Source organism: Microchirus variegatus, assembly GCF_963457635.1.
Source record: "Microchirus variegatus genome assembly, chromosome: 6".
NCBI classification, from domain to species: domain Eukaryota; kingdom Metazoa; phylum Chordata; class Actinopteri; order Pleuronectiformes; family Soleidae; genus Microchirus; species Microchirus variegatus.
Window position 1 is genome coordinate 25,750,649 of NC_139807.1, and position 19,144 is coordinate 25,769,792.

A 19,144-nucleotide genomic window follows, 5' to 3' on the forward strand; every position below is an offset into this window, starting at 1 on the left:
GACACTGACTCTAAACACATACTCGGCAGCACAGAGAATATCTGAATTCATGTTTATGTTAATGGAGCACAAATGGTTACACCACATGCCACTGTGAACTCACCGTCTGCAGCTCAGTTGAAGGAACATTTGTTACATACTCCTCTCTGCCCCAACTCTAAAATTAAAGGAAGATATCATTATTTTACTGATTACCGTTTTATTTAGTCTTTGAATCGACCTCTGTCATAAGCCAATGATATTTATTGCTTTTTGAAAATGATTCCTTTTTAGCTTTTCTTGAAAATCATGAAGGCCCTTCTTCGTAAACAGATGGGAAAAACATCATCAGTAAAAAAATGGCCTATATGTTTTCATAGAAATGCTTGTGTACACTGAGCCTCCATTCACAGAAACATCCTATACAGAAAGACTTACCAGAAACTGTCTGGTCACAGTCAGAAACCTCAGCCACCCCAGGTTTCCAATGCCTTGGCCTTGTCATTACCCCTACAAAGGCCACTCCTGAAAAATACCCACATCTTTTTTAGGTCAATATTGAGAGTCTTTTCATGTCCACAAAAAGACCAGTGGGCAGACTTTGTCATTTGGCTGCACGGAAATGACACAAGTACTTTGACAGAAGTCCCAGTGCAGTGTGTCATGGCCTGAAGTGTGTCCACACATTCACCTGCCCACTGATGCATCAAAGAAATCTAAAGACACACACATAACAACACAATGGAGAATCTGTCATGCAAGCTCACTCCTACCGAAAACATGGCTGCTCATGGGTACATAAGAGAAAAATGTACTTTATTAAGTCTACAGTATCTTGAGATTTGCAACGACTTTAAGTTTACAGTCGGACAGTGAGATACAGCTGTGAACATGTTGATAAGATATTATAGACTTTATAGAGGTTAAGACTTTATTCAGTGAGCCCTTGTCTGGTGCTGGGGCAACCATTGCTTTAATAACCAGGCAAGAGCTGTGTCAGACCCAGATGTTCAAAGATCCCTTTCACATGGAATAATAATGCAACCGTGCACACTCAAGGTACACATTCTATATGGAGAAGAAAGTAGTAGAAATAAGTAAATGAGACAAATGGAGAACTGGACAGATTTTAAACAAAGATAATCGTTATCACAGAGTCAATCATCGACAACAAAAGGTCAAAGAAAGACCGTTAGGTGACCAAACACTGCATGGAGATCAGGTTTCTAAGGATGTGAATGAAAACCTGGGCACTGAGGAGTCTTCTGTCCTAAACCCCAGGCTGAAAAATAGCAGCGCGTCTTATTTATCTCCTCAGTGCACAGGGTCAGACAGAGAAAAAGCAAAGGCTGCTGTGGAGCTAGTGTGTGTGTATGTGTGTATGTGTGTGGACACTGAACAGTGTGAGTTAGCAGCAACTTCCTAGGGAAACGAAAACATCCCCTTCAGCCGACTCTGGTCTTGTTTTTCCAACTTTCCATCTTTTTTCATTTTCCATTCATGTTCTGCGCTGCAGTCACACAAACAGCTGATGTGTCCACGAGCGACGAGCGCAACACAAGCTCCCGACCACAGCTTCAGACTGAGGAATGATGTTTCTATTGCATGATGGAAACTCGCTTGGTTTGATGATTGTAAAACTATGCTGACCGCTGCGCTGCTATGACTCTGACTCTGCTCTAACACTTGGCTTCCCAACCGCCACATTAGTGGGTAATGACATGACATGTGATGTCTGTTGTGTGTGTATATATGAGCGGGTGTGTTGTACATTAATAAGTTGAGAGAGAAGAGAAGAAGCAAAGGAAGAAGTTTGCATGTTTTTGTCCATATTATGAGCTCCAGAGGAAAGGAAGAGACGACTGGCTCTTCACCACAACTGAATGTCTACAGTCATCTACAAACTGGCCTGCATGACGCTAATTATAGGGAGAGCCCATGACGACTGGGAGCAATTTGACTCGCCGGTATTTTTCTACCAGTGACGGAATAAATCGCAAACATCAGCAGCACGTGAGGAAGTGGATTTCAGGATGGGGGGAAAGAGGAAGCACAAACTCCAGGACATAATGTCTGTCGATGGTTATTACATTTCATATTAGAAAAATTTCATAAAAGCATGACGGGAAAACAGTAAGGTGCAGCTTTCTGAAGGTCCAAACACTGGGCGAGGAATAAGGTGTGCTCATACAGTGTGTGTGTGTGTGTGTGTGTGTGTGTGTGTGTGTGTGTGTGTGTGTGCCTGTGTGTGCCTGTGTTGACTGACGCCAGCTGGCTTCTCCTATCAGAGTGGCCTCGTCCCAGCAGACATTGACCTCAGATTGTATAGAAAACATTAAAGACTCCACCTTAAAAGGAACTCCGCTAAGTGATAAACACAGAAAAAAACAAACTCTGGTCAATACAATGTCTGAAAATATTTCCCAAACTTGGAATTGATGACATCAAGTCATTTTTTTTTTTTTAAATAAAAAAGCCATTAAAACTTAATAATTTATTGATCGATTATTCTTTGCAGCCTTAAAGCTCACATAGAGTGGTCCTGTTAGTTATGGAGGTCTACTTACATACATTCATTTGTTTTTATGGTCAAAAACTTCCTAGTTGCTGTAAACGAGCCGATAGAAAACCTCTTTTCTGACGCTGTTCCTGAGCTGCGATATTTCAGACTCAACTCTCACCCCCAGAAGACAGTCTTGTGATTGGCCAATACTATTCAGCACTTCCGCTCTCAGAAGCGCAGCTGCCCCCTCTGGAACAGTGGATGCACTGCTCCTCATTATCAAAACATTGATTTAACAATGTTTAAAAATAGCTTCTTCACGACTCCCCGCCGCAGTCCCTTTTATGAGTTTGACCCGGAGTCGGAAGACACTGTCACTCGTGAAACACCTCTACTATGGACGTTCTTCTTCTGCGGTTCAATGTACGCAACCAGATGTGCCCGGACTAGTGCCCGGAGCAGGACGATCTGCTGTTCAGGAGAACGGTGTTTACGTAACAGGACCAGGTTTTTTCAGAGATCTCGCTGAGCCCGAGATTACAATAAAACACAGTGTTCTCAGCAGTGGCTGAACTGTTTGTTTTGAACCTTCAGGGCTTCTTAAACAAGGTAATGACGCAGATACACACTAAAAAACAGCGTTAATTTGAACTTCCGGTCTAGGTCCGCTTTAAACATAAATGAGTTACAGATGGGTAAATAACATGGTTCCGCTGCATATTTCTTGAATTTATGAAACTTTCAGAAGGCGAACAGGAAACTTATGCTGTGTTTTCTTCATGGTACAGTTCAGTTTGGTACAGTACGGTACGGTATGTTTTGGAATGGTAAAGACCTGGGTCACGCATGCGTTTCGACTGAGAACAGTGCCTACTTGGTGGGCGGGGTGAGGGCTGTGCATGTGATGTCGTACCGGTGCAACTACAGCAAACAACGAAGCAAAAGAATGGAACAGTTGGTTGGGACGTGTTATTTTGGTAATATTCCTAATGGAAACGCATAAAACGTGCCGTACTCTACCAAGCCAAAGCTTTCTACTCGGTGGAAACATGGCTACAGATTAGTCAAATAGTAATTGTGGAAGTTTGAGCCACTGTTACTCAAAGTCTCCAACTTTGCTCATCCAGACTAAAAAACACAAATCCCTGGAGACTCTGTTCAGCTTTTCCAAAATTCAGAAAACCCAGAGTGTGGCAACATAAGGTGGAAAATGTGATGCAGAAAATGATGACTAAAGTGTGCGTTTCAGGAAAAAAGTCACCTTTACTTTGAGTAGAGGCAGGAGGAGGAGGAAGAGGAGCGTGTATATGGTAGCCAGTTTGTCCACAGTTCATTGACCCACTAGCGGGACCAGCAGGAAAACAATGACGCATGTCACAACAGGAAATGTGCGACAAAGACAATAACAAATAAACATGCTCGGCTGGAGTGTTTACCTCCGACTGGGAGTGTGACTGTCAGGTTGACCCTGTTTTTACAGTGACCTTCACTCTTCACTCAGTCTATTTCCAGGCATTCGCAGCTACAATAAAGTCAAGTCGGTGCACAAAGAACAGGCAGTGGCTGCTGTAGAGAGTGAGTAAGCTGAGATCAATTACTGTGGCCGATCTCACAATCACAATCTTTAGAATCTTCTGTTACCAATATAAGCCCGATACAGTCTTTTCACAACTTTTCGCTTACTTATTAAGGAAACTATTAAACTGCAAATCAACCATTTAAAAAACTCTCCAACAGTGTAACAAATACTCTACTTGCGAAGACAAAATTAGTAAGGTTCGAATGTTGTTACTGCTTTTTATTTTCATTTTTACAGTCTGAACTTTCATTCATACTGTATATCCTCCACGAGGGTCACGGGGGAGCTGGAGCCAATCCAGGCTGACACAGGAATGAAGGACCCTGGACATGTCACCAGTACATCACAGGGCACACAGAGATGAACAACCATTCAGCTCTCACATTCACACCTATGGTCAATAAGTGTCCATTTAACCTCAGAATGTTTATGGACTGTAGGAGGAACCCGGAGAACCCAGAGAGAACCAACGCATTCACGAGGAGAAGATGTAAAGTCCATACAGAAAGGCCCTCAATTGAAATAGAATCCAAACCTGTAACGTTCTTGCTGTAAAGCAACAATGCTAGCCACTGCTCCACCAGGAAGAATTTAGAGAGTCTAAACTTGTGATGCATTTATGTGATATTTAGTGTTTACATTTTTTCTGATGTCCAATCCTGTGATTTTGACCAGTACCAGACCAATACTGACACTGAAGCTGAGCATCATATCAGCTCTTCCCTAGTATGCATCAATCAAGGTCTTTCTTTTCATTTAGGAAAATGGCAATTTGTAATATATATGGATTATCAAATAATATATTGGCAAAACAATAAATTGGTCTAATTCTAATGTGTGTTTTATGTTAAAATGAAACAAATTAATCTCTCAAGAAAACAATTGACAGTTCAATCAAGAACAAAAATAATCTATTTGCAACCTAATTCAGAAAAGAAATGCTGAGAGACCTTTGTGTAAAATGTCCCCAAACTGTCCCCCCTTGTCTTGGTAGCAGCTTGAACCCTTGCGGCTCGACTTACTTAAGCATCTTATAGGTTTACATGTACATGCAGGCGGTGGCACTGCGTCCAACACATGTCCTGACCAATCACCCAACAGGGACACCCCAGCTTCAGGTTTTAAGTCAATAAAAATCTTAACGGAGGGGTTCAAAAGGTTATCAGCCACTCCCACTCAGGCCTGATTTAGGGAGCTGCACAGACAGCTAATGAAGACAGAGAGGCGCGAGAGCAGCACAACACCACAATTCACCAGATTTACCCCCTTAATGCTTCGGCCCCACCACACGGTTAGAGCTGTGTAATTACATTTATCATGAATAGAGCTTTGGACGTTCTATCATTTATTTTCGCTGTGTTGCAAATCCCAGTCTTCACTGGAAAATGACACATTACAAATGAGGCCGGGAAAAGCAATGTAGGAGGTGACATGAATTATGGATGAGCTGATACAATCCTCGATATCGGTCCGATAATGGTGAGAAATCACTGGATCAGGCAGAAAATGAGGAATTATTCTCGGGATACAACTAATGTTTATTTTTATACTTGATTAATGAAACGAATATGTATGATCTAGTAGTAGTATTATTATTTCCGATAAAAATTAGTTCTCGAATAATCGAGAAATCATTTAGTCCAGAATGTGTTGAAAATGTTGATCAGTGTTTCCCAAACCTCAAAATAATGTTTCCAAACCAAAATTATTCAGTTTTAATGATTTATTTGTTAAATGTGACAAAGAAATCAGAAAATATTCAAATTTAACAAGCTGAAAAAGCAAAAAATGTTTGTTACACAGTTGGAGCTTTTTATGACAAAAAAAAACAAAACAGCTTTTATCGCCAACTGCTATAAACCTGCTGAACATTAAAATCCGAGTCTGGATTACCTCATGATGCAATAAACGGTTACTAACCGTTAATATGTTAATAATCTGCACTAGTTGGCAAGACAATACAAGTTGGATAATTACTTCCTGCCAGTACTGAGGCACAGATTAGTTGTTTTGAGTTTGTATTTAAGTATTTATTTTGGTACCGTTAATTATTGAAAGTGTTTTTAAATGAATACCCCGATTTGCTTTTATACCTTGAGATTTTAATGTATGCCCTCTGATTGCTCTCTGATGCACAAATAGTGTCTGAATGTGGAAAGCTTTTGGAACATTAAGTCGGATTTTCATAACTCAGGGCAGCAAATGGCTGCTAATTGATGTCAATTGCTTTTGTTGTAAAACAGTTTAACTGTAACAAATGATACAAATAAATGCTTCAAATTTACATTTTATATTTGGATTGGAGTGCAATTGACACTAGCAACAATTAATCGTCAACTATTTTCATAATCAAATAATTGGTTTGAGGGTTTTGTTAATGATTAAAACAAACTTTTTGATTTGGTTTTGCTTTGCTCCATATAACAAAAAAAACAATCAAACTGAATCATTTTGGTTTGTAGACAAAACAAGACATTTTCTGGACCAAACGTTTCCTCAATTAATGGAGAAAATACATCGATAGATTCATGGGTTGTGGATATAATTAGTTGCAGCCCTACATGACATCATCAAAAATACCTACATATAACTTTTAATAATTTAACTTATCAAGTTTGTGAGAACAAAAACACATACTTTTTATGAACAGACAATTATTTAAAAAAAAAAAAAAAAAAAAAAAAAGTCTTTGAAACCAGAACCTTAATTGGTCCTTCTGAACAAACACTTATTTTTTTTTTTTTTCAAATATCTATTTCCATATAAGAGTTTTAATTTGTATCATATTTGATACAGTCACTATGATAAAAAAAAAAAATTCCTGAACAAATAATACACAAACAAATCAACAAATCCAACAAAAACAATGCAGCAATGGAACTGGCAGGGTGGAAATCTGGAATACATAACATTTCAGTTATTTTTACTCATTTTGCGGTTCACAATCTTTTTATTTTGAGTGGTGGTAGGCTTAAAAACAGACAATAATATACTCTGCATTTCTCACAGTACACATGTGCAAAGTGTCCTGCGCAGTGCTTGCATCTCTGTCGGGTTTCCCATAATTTTATACATCAGGTTTTTCAGGGAAAAATGTATACGGTTACGTTATACGGTTTTGAACTTAAGGTTTTGATATCAGTAACTGTATCAGATATGAAAACCGAAAACAGAGGTTATTTATTCTAAAATACAACCGCAGACTGCTCACCCACAACATACAAAACAAAGTTCACCTCTATCATCACCGACATAAGAACCTTGTCAGAGCCACAAAAGTACTGTCGAGCACTCACAACAAACCCCCTAAAAACCCAGGAGTCTTCCCGCGGCTCACCATATAACAAAGGAGGTCACAGCTGCCGTTACAACTCAACATCTGGATATGAAATGACCTATATAATGGAATATTTCTTTGTAATATCAAAATCCGACACAAGTACTGTGGACTTACATATCAGCTCACACTGAGAGAGCAGCACTTGTCAGTCTTGGGACTGAAACATGGACTGTCATGCATGACTGTGTCAGAGACTGCGAAGTGAAAGGTTATGCAATCGTGATGTGCACCGGGGTCTCGTTGACTGCACAAACACAACCATTGAACCATAAGCAGACAGTTATTACAACATCTAGCTCCATCTTTGTGTGATAACGCAAACAAAAACCTTCTCTATCCATCACTTTCCCGCTCTTCAACCCCCCTCCACCTCCACCCCCGTCTGAGTCTATAGCCCCAGGTAACACTTTTTTACACCCACCGGGCTCCAGTGAAATGTAGCCGTGCATGCATCAAAGTCAGCATCCTCATTTTGTCTTGTGTGTTCATGGAGTAAATAGATTTTGGAAGCGAGTAGGTGATCAGTGGAGAGCAGGCGGTCAAGTGTTCCCTCAGGAAATCCACAGCTCACATCTGCTGCCGTTTTTTTCGCTTGCCACCGCTAATGACATTTATGTATAGGAACACATCACTAGGGACGGGATAATACATTATTGAATTGTGCTGATAAAAAAACCCCCCAAAAAAACCAGACATAATATGCTGATAATGCCACGAGGGGGAGTCTGCATCTATTAAAGGGACAATATGTAGTATTTATGGGTTTATATTACCCAAAATCCACTTTTGTATACATATTATGTGCTCCTGCATTGTCTAGTCGCTGTATAATATTCTTTGTTTCATTTTCGTAGTGTTTCAAAAAGTCATTTAAAATAACATGGTCGCGGGCCGCGGTTGCATAGCCACTGTTAGCAGCGAGACGCCATGTTTCTACCGGAGCCTGTAAGGACAAACGCAAGAGAACAAATCAAGCGTCTCTTTACTTGTAGCGGAAGTCCCGCCTCCACTCTCTCCGCTTCGTCTGCTACGGCCGCGGTAGCTCGCCCTCTCCCTCACCTCACGAACCTCATCTGCTGACACGAAGAAAGACAACGAGGACGACATTTGACCAGCTGCGGATACCGTAGCGCTCAGGGAAGGGAGGGGGTGAGCAGAGGAGCAGTTCTTTGTTGTAAATTTCAGCCTCTCCTCACTATAAACTACTTACTTCCCCTTTAAGTCATTTCAGGACCTTGTGATTTATAATAATCTAGGGATGGAACAAATATTTTCATAAATTGATTAATCTGCTGATTACTTTCCCAAATTATCAAGACAGTGTTTTTAAATGTATTAAACATTAGACACAAACAATGCATTATTAAAATATTTAGCAAATAATTTAGGAATTGGTTAATCACCTAAAAATAATCTGTTTACTTTTCAAGTTCACTAAAAAGATGCATAATCCTATCTGAGTTGTGTTTTCTGCATCTTAGACATGATTATTAGTTATTATTGACATACATGAGTTGTTATTTAGGTCATCGTTATTGTGTACTGCCCCTGGAGTCCACACAGAACATTATCGGGACTGCGAACTTTTGAGAAAACCTTGGAGTGAGACATCGTGGCATGCGGGGCAAATGTATGGCTATATTATATATAATTATATATTATATATTATATATTATATATATATTAAATATATATAATATTTTATACATCCCAAGCTTATTAATGCTTTACACAATATGTTTCATGTATTAATAATGCTTAATACTCACAATGCTTAAGACAATAAAAAGGTAAACAATAACATGTACAGAACTCCATCCAACGACCTTCCCGACGTTAGTCTGTCTACTTAACCACTGAGCTACAACTTTTGAATAGGTGACAGAAAAATATTTTGGATGTATTGGCTCAACCAGAGACAGTTTGATATTGTACTCCTCACAGTCTCTGCAGGCATAACTTATCGATCACGAGTTGTCAGATATATTCAGAACCGTTTTTAACCGTGATGTGCACATCAGCGTAACAAATTGGAGGTGTGGTGGGATAGTGTGAGACGTCAATCAAATGGGTGTCTCACGGCCAATGTGTGAGAGTTGCAAGCTATGCATTATCATGTTCATCTACACCAGGGGTTCTCAAAGTTTTGATACCTGAGGGCCAATTTAGGAACCCAACATTGGACTGAGGGCCGCCAAAGGAAAAAATTATTATTATTATTATATCCCAATAATACACTAAAATTCACCATATAGAAACCAGGTAAATACCCAGTATTTTTGTTTACACTTATTGGTCTGTATCCAGTAATGTCCAATAAACATTTAACAAGCTTAGTAGCTCCTGGATTAAAACTATCAACTGTAATTCACTGCGGGCCGCCAGAAATGTTTCTGCGGGCCGCCATTGGCCCCCGGGCCACACTTTGAGAACCAATGATCTACATGCTCTGCATCAAACATCTTGATTAATTCATTAATTTGCAATATTCCACATAGAGGCAAATTAATATTTGAACTTATTAAGATCCTCTGTATCCATAGATAAGCTGTTGACAGACAACCAAAGAACCTCACAGTGTCCACTTGGAAAGTGCTTGATTAAATAAATGCATTGCCATTTTATTTCCCCAGGTTCACAGACCAAATGTATGTTGCAGCTGTAGAAAAGTAAAAAGAATGTGTTCTGCTCGGTCTCATTTCAGATGTTATAATTAAAACATGTGAGCTGGCCATGTTTCTCCCTCTGCTGGAAACAACAAGCACTCAGATTTACAGCACCTGAAGAGATTTCTGACACTGCCGAGCCTCAGAGAGAGGAATAACTCTGAAGTATTTCTGTTGATTATGGAAAAAATAAAAATCAAACCACCTCAAAAACTGATTTGCAGATCTGGAATTTAAGATCAGATCTTAAAATGTTTGACAACAAGCAAACACGACCAATATTCAATCGATGATTACAATTACTTAACATTCTGCCACCTTCTAAATTCTACTGGATTACTTTTCTTTGTGGTCTGTCCTCTTCCAGACCTCCACAGTGGTCTGTGGTTTTCATTTCTGCTTGGTAACGTCTTATTCAGCCAAATTCTTCAGATGAGACCACAATCTGGCAAAAACCTGCACCATTGTGTTACCGTTTCCCCAGGAAACGTCACCCTAACCACCCACTCGTCTCCATTGATATTAAAATTATTACACCGATATTGATATTAACAGAAGTTGATTTTACTGAAATTGTGACCCTGCCTCTCTACAGGTTTCTTCTCTGTGTAAATGTGGATGTGTGTAGATAATGGATGGATTGATGTACTTGTTTCTGTACATGTGACAACCCACTACACGTCTGCACGCCCGTCCTGCAGGAGACAGACATGCATCACATCTTAGCCAAGTTGAATCCGTCTGCGTGCTTGGTTCTTTATATTACCAATACTTGACATCTCACAGACTCGCTGAAGAAAGTGTTACACACAGATGTATTGCTGCAACATTAGAGCCTGAGGGTAAAAACATAATGCACGGAGATACACACACACACCTCCCGTACAATGTGGTGTTGATGAACACATTCCTCAGACACGCAGGCATGAACGCAATCACATATTCCTGCAATTTTCCGTCCTCTGCCACACACACACAATCACTCACTCACAGGTTTTCAGCTACTCTTCTTAGGACACTGTGTTCACTTCAATTCATTTGAACATAACATTCAAAACCATTATCCTTAACCATAAACACTTAGCCCCTAACACTAACCCATAACCTAACCACAATTAAAATCTTAGCCCTAAACATAACGAGTTCCGCAGAAATTTAGGTTATGGACTCATGAGGACCAGGTTTTGGTCTCTATGAGGACTACTGGTCCTGACAAGGTCGGTGTTTATGCCAGAAAAAGGTCCTAAAGAGGTTACAGAAAGTGCACACACACACACGTATACACTTAGGAGGGAGAGTGGTCACTGTGGAGTCGCCTCACTGGCGAGGCCTGTTGGCTTGGACACAGGGAGTGTTTTACACACACACACACACACACAAACACACACTGTTGGTTGCACAAGTACAAACACAGTCACATTTAAGACTCATTCTTCAACTGTTAACCCTTCATAATCCCTGATCAGGTCTCCACTGACCGACAGAGAGGAGGCTGCTGCTCAAAGAATTACATGTTTTTCTCTTAGTTTTAACCCAAAAATCCTAGAGTGAACTCAACATATCTTCTACAACAAAACAAACACAGTGAATTCCCACATGGCTCATGAGACATTCATCAACTCTGCCTTTGACCGTTACCAACACGTGTCTGTGAGATCATCTACAGGATAACACATACAAATGTTTTCCTTTTTTCCTGCTGTGGATATAACATGCAGTGTAGCAGCCTGATGTGCAGCTCTTCGCCCACGTTAGAGCTGAGGGGGAAGCGAGAATGAAAATAGTCCTGCCAAATGTTATAATCAAGACCAGTATTTTTAGATTTCAGAATACCACCTCGAGGACAAGGAAGCAGAGAGATGCAGAGAGACAGATCCAATAGCTGCCTCAAGTACAACCAGAAGGTTTTTACTTGCTCTGCATTTAATCCAAAACATGACACTTCTTCCTTGCCCCATAATCATTTTAAATATTAGATATGAGTAGAAACACATGAGCAACCATCTGCACAGAAAGGACACAGTAAATATACTGTGAACAAAAAGTGTAAAAAATCTGCTGTCAAAACCAGAAAAACACCTACATCAACAGACACAATTCCATGCCTCCACACTCATACTCTCAAACAGAAGCAAAAGGTAAAGTTTACTTACATGAACACAGGGAGTGAAATCCTGATTTCCCTCACACCGTCTCTGGAATACAGTCGCGTTGTAATTTGACAGTGAAAGAAGCGAGCGGGGCTGTTTTCAACTGGTACAAGCACCAATGTGCCGGTGTATGTGTGCGAGAGCAGCCAAATAAACACCAACCTGAACTCCTCTGTTCCCCTCTCTCTCCGCCCACTGCTGTGGAAAACTCCACCCCCTCCCTCTGCAGGAAAAGCACTCGGGTGAACAGGAAGCAGGAGCTTTTTTCTTGTTAACTAACACAACCTTCCCAACTCTCATTATTACAATGCTGTTTCTCGTGAAGTGTAATTTCCACAACCAGTGCCAGTGGCAATATGAAAGCCTGTTTCCGCCATGGGAAAAAATAAATAAAAAGAAGTATAAAAAGAATAAAAAATAATAAATTAAAATTAAAAATCATAATTATGAGATAAAAATACATAATTATGAGATTATAGAGTCATAATGGCCTGGCCTAACCACGCTCACAATGTGCAATCTTAGGGTACTTTCACACCTACAGCATTATCCTTTATCCGCCATACTTTGGTACAGTTCTTTTGGTGTGAAAGCAACCAAACCAAATGGCACTAAACGGTCTAGTTTAATTCATTATGGGTATGAGATACGGGATAACCCGGAACCGCAGCGTCACGGTTTTGCGCCGTTCTCTGCCACTTCAATCCCCACCGGGCGGGTTGCAGCTGCGCAGCACTGCCACAGTTCCGGTGACCACAGAACATGCGGTGATGCACCCGGTGGAAATCAGGAGTTAGTCCGGTTCCGGTGCCGATGGTCTTCGTGGTCTATTTTGGTTCGGTTAGAATTATGCATATGTGAAAGCAAACCATACCCATGTCTGTTTGCTACATTGTAACATTTTTTCTGACTGGTGCAGACCAAAGCAATCGAACTATAGGTGTTAAAGTGCCCTTAAATACAATAACAGGTGACTTTAGTTACATCGGATCGTACATAAGTCTTTTATACGACAGACTAAAAGACTTAACGATTATGTCCAACATCCAATGTAACTAAAGTCACCCGTTACCTCATTTAAAATTGCACATTGTGAGCGTTGTTAGGCCAATGTGGCGATGGATGAAAGTATTTCAGTTCGTTGTCTCCTGACTCTACAAACTGGACGGATGAGCATTATCCTTGCTCACTGGGTCTTAATTCAACAGTATGAGCGTAGACGACAGATAAGCAGTAGCTTAGGGTGTATATACAGCATATTGTCACTCTCACTCTTTGAGAAGTACAAACATCTCAAAAGAAAACTTTTCATGAGTCCAGAGAAACAACATGTGTGCAGCTTTATATGACATTATACTTCAAGCCATATCACACAGCCTTACAGAAATACTGATTTGATTTATATTGTGATATATATCAATATCTAATGATAAAAACAAGTAAATTGTGATAAGATTTGCTAACATTATTGTCCAGTCCTACAAAAAACATTATCACTGATTTGAATAGGTCGAGCCATAAAAACAACACCACAAACAATTAATCATGGGAAATTATTTGGCAGCATAGGGAAGTAAAAAAACTCCACTGATAATTGACTGATTTAAGAGCGGGTTTACTCTCCACTTCTTCAAAAATCAGTAAGTGCACTTGTCTTGCATTCCTATCAGTGGTTCATTTCACCTCCTACACACCCATGTTCAGCTGCCCTTCCTCCTTACAGTCCAAACACACACAGCATGTACTTATTTAAAGCAGTCAGCAGGGCGGAGGTGCTCCAGACCAACGAGTGGCACACGAACACTGAAGAACATATAGAAGAACCGACGCGCGCGCACACACGCACGCGCACACACAATGCAGAGACAATGCAGGAGCACATAATATGTATAAAAAAGTGGATTTTGGGTTATATAAACCCATAAATACTACACATTGTCCCTTTAATGTGACCTTCTCTAAACTTTTGAATGCACATATCAGTACTTTTTGCACAATTTGCTGTTCTCTGACAAGGAGCTTAACACCAACATTCACAACAGGTATCAGAGCCATGAATCGACCAATAACAAGTTATTTCCACCAGAACAAAACTGTTTCTCATGAAGAACTACACTTCCCAGCATGCTTTGGGGACAAATCCCAGTTTGATTGATCATTAACTTTGTACTTTTCCACAGTATTATTTTGTTACAGAAATCTTTGGTTATTTATTTATTTATGTTCAAATCTGTTCAAGGTGTTCCAAAATATTTGTTATTAAAAGTTACATTAAGTTGTTATACAAGTAAATGTTGTTTAAATAAAATGTTTTTCAAATTTTTAAAAAATCGTGGAATGTATCGAATCGTGGGTCAAAAATCGTGATACAAATTGAATTGTGAATTTGTGTATCGTTACAGCCCTAACAGGATGTTCTCAGGCCACCGAGCTTAGAGTGTCACAGTGTCATCAGCAGGTTGGAACAGAGATACAGAGAGACTAGAAGGGTCACAGAAAGGCATAGAAGTGGGCGTTGTGACAAGTTATTGAGACATTGAGATTTTTTGCTGTTGGTTTTTTGTTCCAATTAATTGTTTGAGATGACGAAACCACCATTGCATGCTTCTACTTAAATGCTCTACTTTCATGATATAATATCAGTGTAGCATGAACTTTTTACATTTTCCATATATCTTGCATAACTGCATGAACCCATATGGCACAATACAAATGCCTGCAGTCCAGGCAACTGTGATTTCAGTTCCTTTGCCTTTCTCTTTCTCAGCTCCCTTTTTGGAGGGAAGTCAGTGTCGTACGTAAAGTTGTACATTTTGGTTTCTTACTTCAGCTTCCCCACTCATTTTCATACCCTTGCTTCGGTAGAATTTTATAATTTGGAAGGCTAACTAGGTAATCAGCTCGCCGGTGATTTGCAGCTGGCATGGTTGACCGCCCATACAGGGTGACTCGCATGTTAGAAAAGATTAGATCTCAGACTGGCTTACCTGTATGTGAATCAAGAGGCAAATGCCAAAGTGATCGATGTACTGGGCAACCCTGCTTTAGAGGGTCTTAATTTGTTAATATAAATATTGATTATTGCACGAGGAAGGATAACATTACATAACAAAATCAATATTTTCACCTACCCTTATTTAGTGGATTCACCTCGACTTGTTTATGTGTGGGCAGCCACTAAAGTTGCTTTGGTCTGTGATATAATAGGTCAATCCGAAAACTACTAATACTATATTTATCAATAAATAAATTCCTGCTACTTCTTCTATACTCGGACAAGGACAGTAGTCCAATTTAATGCCATAGTCTGTGCATGAAAACTCACTCTCCGGCGGCAGCAGCATCAGGGAACAGACTTCCACTTCCACTCAGGATCCTCACTGTAGAGGGGTCTAAAAACACACAGCAGGGGATCCCGATGTGATGGGGAAATAAATAACTCAGCTGGGTCAGCAAACTCCAACACCTTCTCTACCTCCATAAACACCTCCTCCCTTCCTTTCTAACCTCCCATCCCTTTCATTCCTGCTCCTGATGGCTGTGCCCTTGGAACTAACATTTCAGATTTGCTTTCCCCTCCTCTCTTATTATTATTATTATTATTATATATTTACTTTTCATTCCTCTCTTTGACTTCCTTCCTGTCGTCCGCTCAGTTCTCCAGACATCTCGTGAAAGCTACATGATCCGTATTGCCGTTGGGGAAATTATTATCAACATAATCCCTGTGCTGAGAGTGAGAACAGCTCCGCCGCGTCTCCGGCAGCGGTAATGCACCTCAATGGGAATGCAAACCTTTTCGCTCTGAGACAGAGAGGAGACAGGTGGATTAGGAGCATTAGTGCGAGTGTGTGGTGCTTTCTAATTTGGCCAAACCATCACAGGATTCACCCGCACACTGGATGTTTACTGAATACACAGCATTAGCTCTATTCCAGGCTGCAGCTAACAATTCATTAAATTGTTGACACAGGGTTTCCCCCAGAAAACCTGCTAAGTCCAGTGGTAGGGCCTCTCGGGCGGCCCACTGTGTTTTTGTAAAAAAAAAAAAAGACACAATCTTGAAAATAAAATAAACAATATCAATTATTTTTTTCGCATAAGTTAAATCCTAAGTAACCTCTTCTTCGCGGTTGCCCCCGGGATCGGGGGCAGCGTCAGACGCAGTGACAAAAGCGTCATAAAACCATATCTAACTTTAACAAACACAGACATGCTGCATACCCACAGAAAGGTCAGAGACTCAGTTAAAAGCTCATATAAACTTATTCTTATGTTCACCAAACACAGTTAAAACACCGATGGATCAAACAGCAGGAGCAGAAAAAAAAACGTCACAGTGCACTCATTGAAAAGTGGCACCGGAGCATCAGCACGATTATGTAAACAAAAAAAACGTGTCAACTGGACAGCGGAGAATCTACAGATTCCATCGGTACCATTTTTATCACTCTACGACCAAGATTCACAGATCCAGCCCCAAAATAAGAGCAAAACAACAACTGACTTTCAAGAAATACAAGCAGAAATGTCGTCTTACCTTTGCTGTTTATCAAAACAAGTTATTTCCACCGGAACAAAACCACTTCTAATGAAGAACTACACTTTCCAGCATGCTTTGGGAACAAATCCCGGTCTGATTGATCTATCTTATCTTATCTTATTACAGAGCGACATTAGATCGTTCTGATTAGAGAAAGGCGAATGTACGCACAAATGCGTCACATGCATTTATGTCCTTTTGACTCGCTAATGAAGTGATTAACATGCATTTGGAGACCGGGGTCTGATTCTACCGGTTTAGAGGTTTAAAACGAGCTGCTGCAGAGCCACAGAGTTGGTATTACGCACAGCACAAGAAGCATCGATTTGCAGCGAGTTATCATACTTTTTTTTTTTCAAAACAAGTTCTTTTTAGATCTGTAGTGACATATAAATTAAATTAAATGGGTTTTTAATAATTTGGCACCTAAAAAATCTCAAATGGCACAGATGGTGCCAAGCTGTGCCAAAAGTGAGAACACCCAGACATCCCTTTAATAAAACCTCTGTAATTTCACTCTGCTTCATTTTAGCAGCATCAGACTTTGCACAGCTCATGTCCACATGTTGTTATAATAACACATGTGTTTTTAAGCTCCTACTGCATATTTTAAAGGTGATATTTGCTTTAAAATGCAATATTTTTTAGGCGAGAGAAAAAAATCCCTGTGTTCCATGTACATTTACTCTGAACTGTAACTGCAGAGGTTTACTCTATTTAGTTTGGGCATGTCATTTTCGAGCAGGGACTCCAAAAAGAGGGTCAGGGAAGAAGTGGTTAAGTAATCGGCAAGTGAATCTTAAAACAAGCCATGCAATGCTGGTCACATGTAAATGTAAAATAAACAACATAAATTAATTTTTATTTATATTCCTGCACACCGCCCCTGTGCTGTACTGCACTCCCTCTCCTGCACCATGTGCTTCTCCGTCTCCAACACATTTCTCTACACGAAGCTTTATCCCTACATCCAAATAATGATCTTTATGACGAGGATCAAGTACAGTCGCGATGAAGTGCAGGGGATCCGAGTAGATCTTAGTAAAACGTGGCTACTATGAAGAGCAGAGCGCACATCAGATAACCTGATCTCTTTAGTTAACTGCTCAAAGAGAAAGAACGCTCTCTGCAGTGAAGTGAATGTCACGGGGAGTTCATAATTTGCAACATATGGGTCAATGACATATCAAACTTCTAAAAGTGTATTTTTTTTAAGTATTTTCAAAATGGATGTAATGCATATTTTTGAGTCCAGAACAATGTGCTTGAACATTTCTCATATATGGTTTAACTATTCTAACTCTTTTAACTCTTTTTTTTAACAGTATCTTTAACTTCACAACAAAAAAAATGTCAGGTGGCACAACCAACTATTTATAAAAAAAAGATATAAATTCCTAATATTTATTTTAAAATTAATTATTTGGCAACTATACCTTAAGGTGTCTACACTAGATAAACATTATTATTTTTATCATTGTGTTATTTTTTTACAATAATTTAAGATTTTTGGTCTCTGAAGGTCAGGTTTTCAGCATCCTTAACATCCAATTTTACAATTAAAGACAGTAAAATAATCACACAAATACACAAATTCATATATTCACTATAATAACTACACACATTACATTTATAAACCATTTGGTCACTTTGACGTATCATTTATTGGTTTAAATTGGTTGCACCACTTGACAAATATTGGTTGCACCACCTGATCACATTAGTTATGACATGAAATATGCTGAAAAAATGCATTTTCATTTCAAATAGTAACATGTGTTTTAGACATCAGTTAAACCTAACCCTAACCCATCAAAAACAATTCACATAACATTACATCTTTATGATGAGGATCGAGTACAGTCGCAATGAAGTGCAGGGGATCTGGGTAGATGTTTATAAAACGTGGTGACAGACTCTTAAAGATCAGAGCTCACTTTTCATTGTTTTCACTTCATGTTCTCAATCTTTGTGTAGAAGACACTTTAGCGCTGCAATTAAGGGAATAACAGATGCATCAGATGAGCTGATCTCTTTAGTTAACTGCTCAGAGAGAGAATGTTCTCTGGTGTGAAGTCAATGTCGCAGGGAGTTCATAATCTGCTCCGTATGCAGCCAAATTTCGCTTTAGCGCAAAGAGACATTCCAGCATTTAATAGGTGCTGTTCCACAGTGAACTCGCTGTGTTTAGGCCATCAAAGTGACAAGTGGCCGCAGCACCCTTCTCCCCGGTTTAGAAAAATCTGTGGTGTATAAAAAAAATGGCCCGCCAGGCTTATAATGCACCGGGGGAAACCCTGTGATAGAGGGTTGTATTAAATATTACAGATCTAAAGTTATGTATCATAGTTTATCACAGATAATGATAGTGCTTAAATCACTGA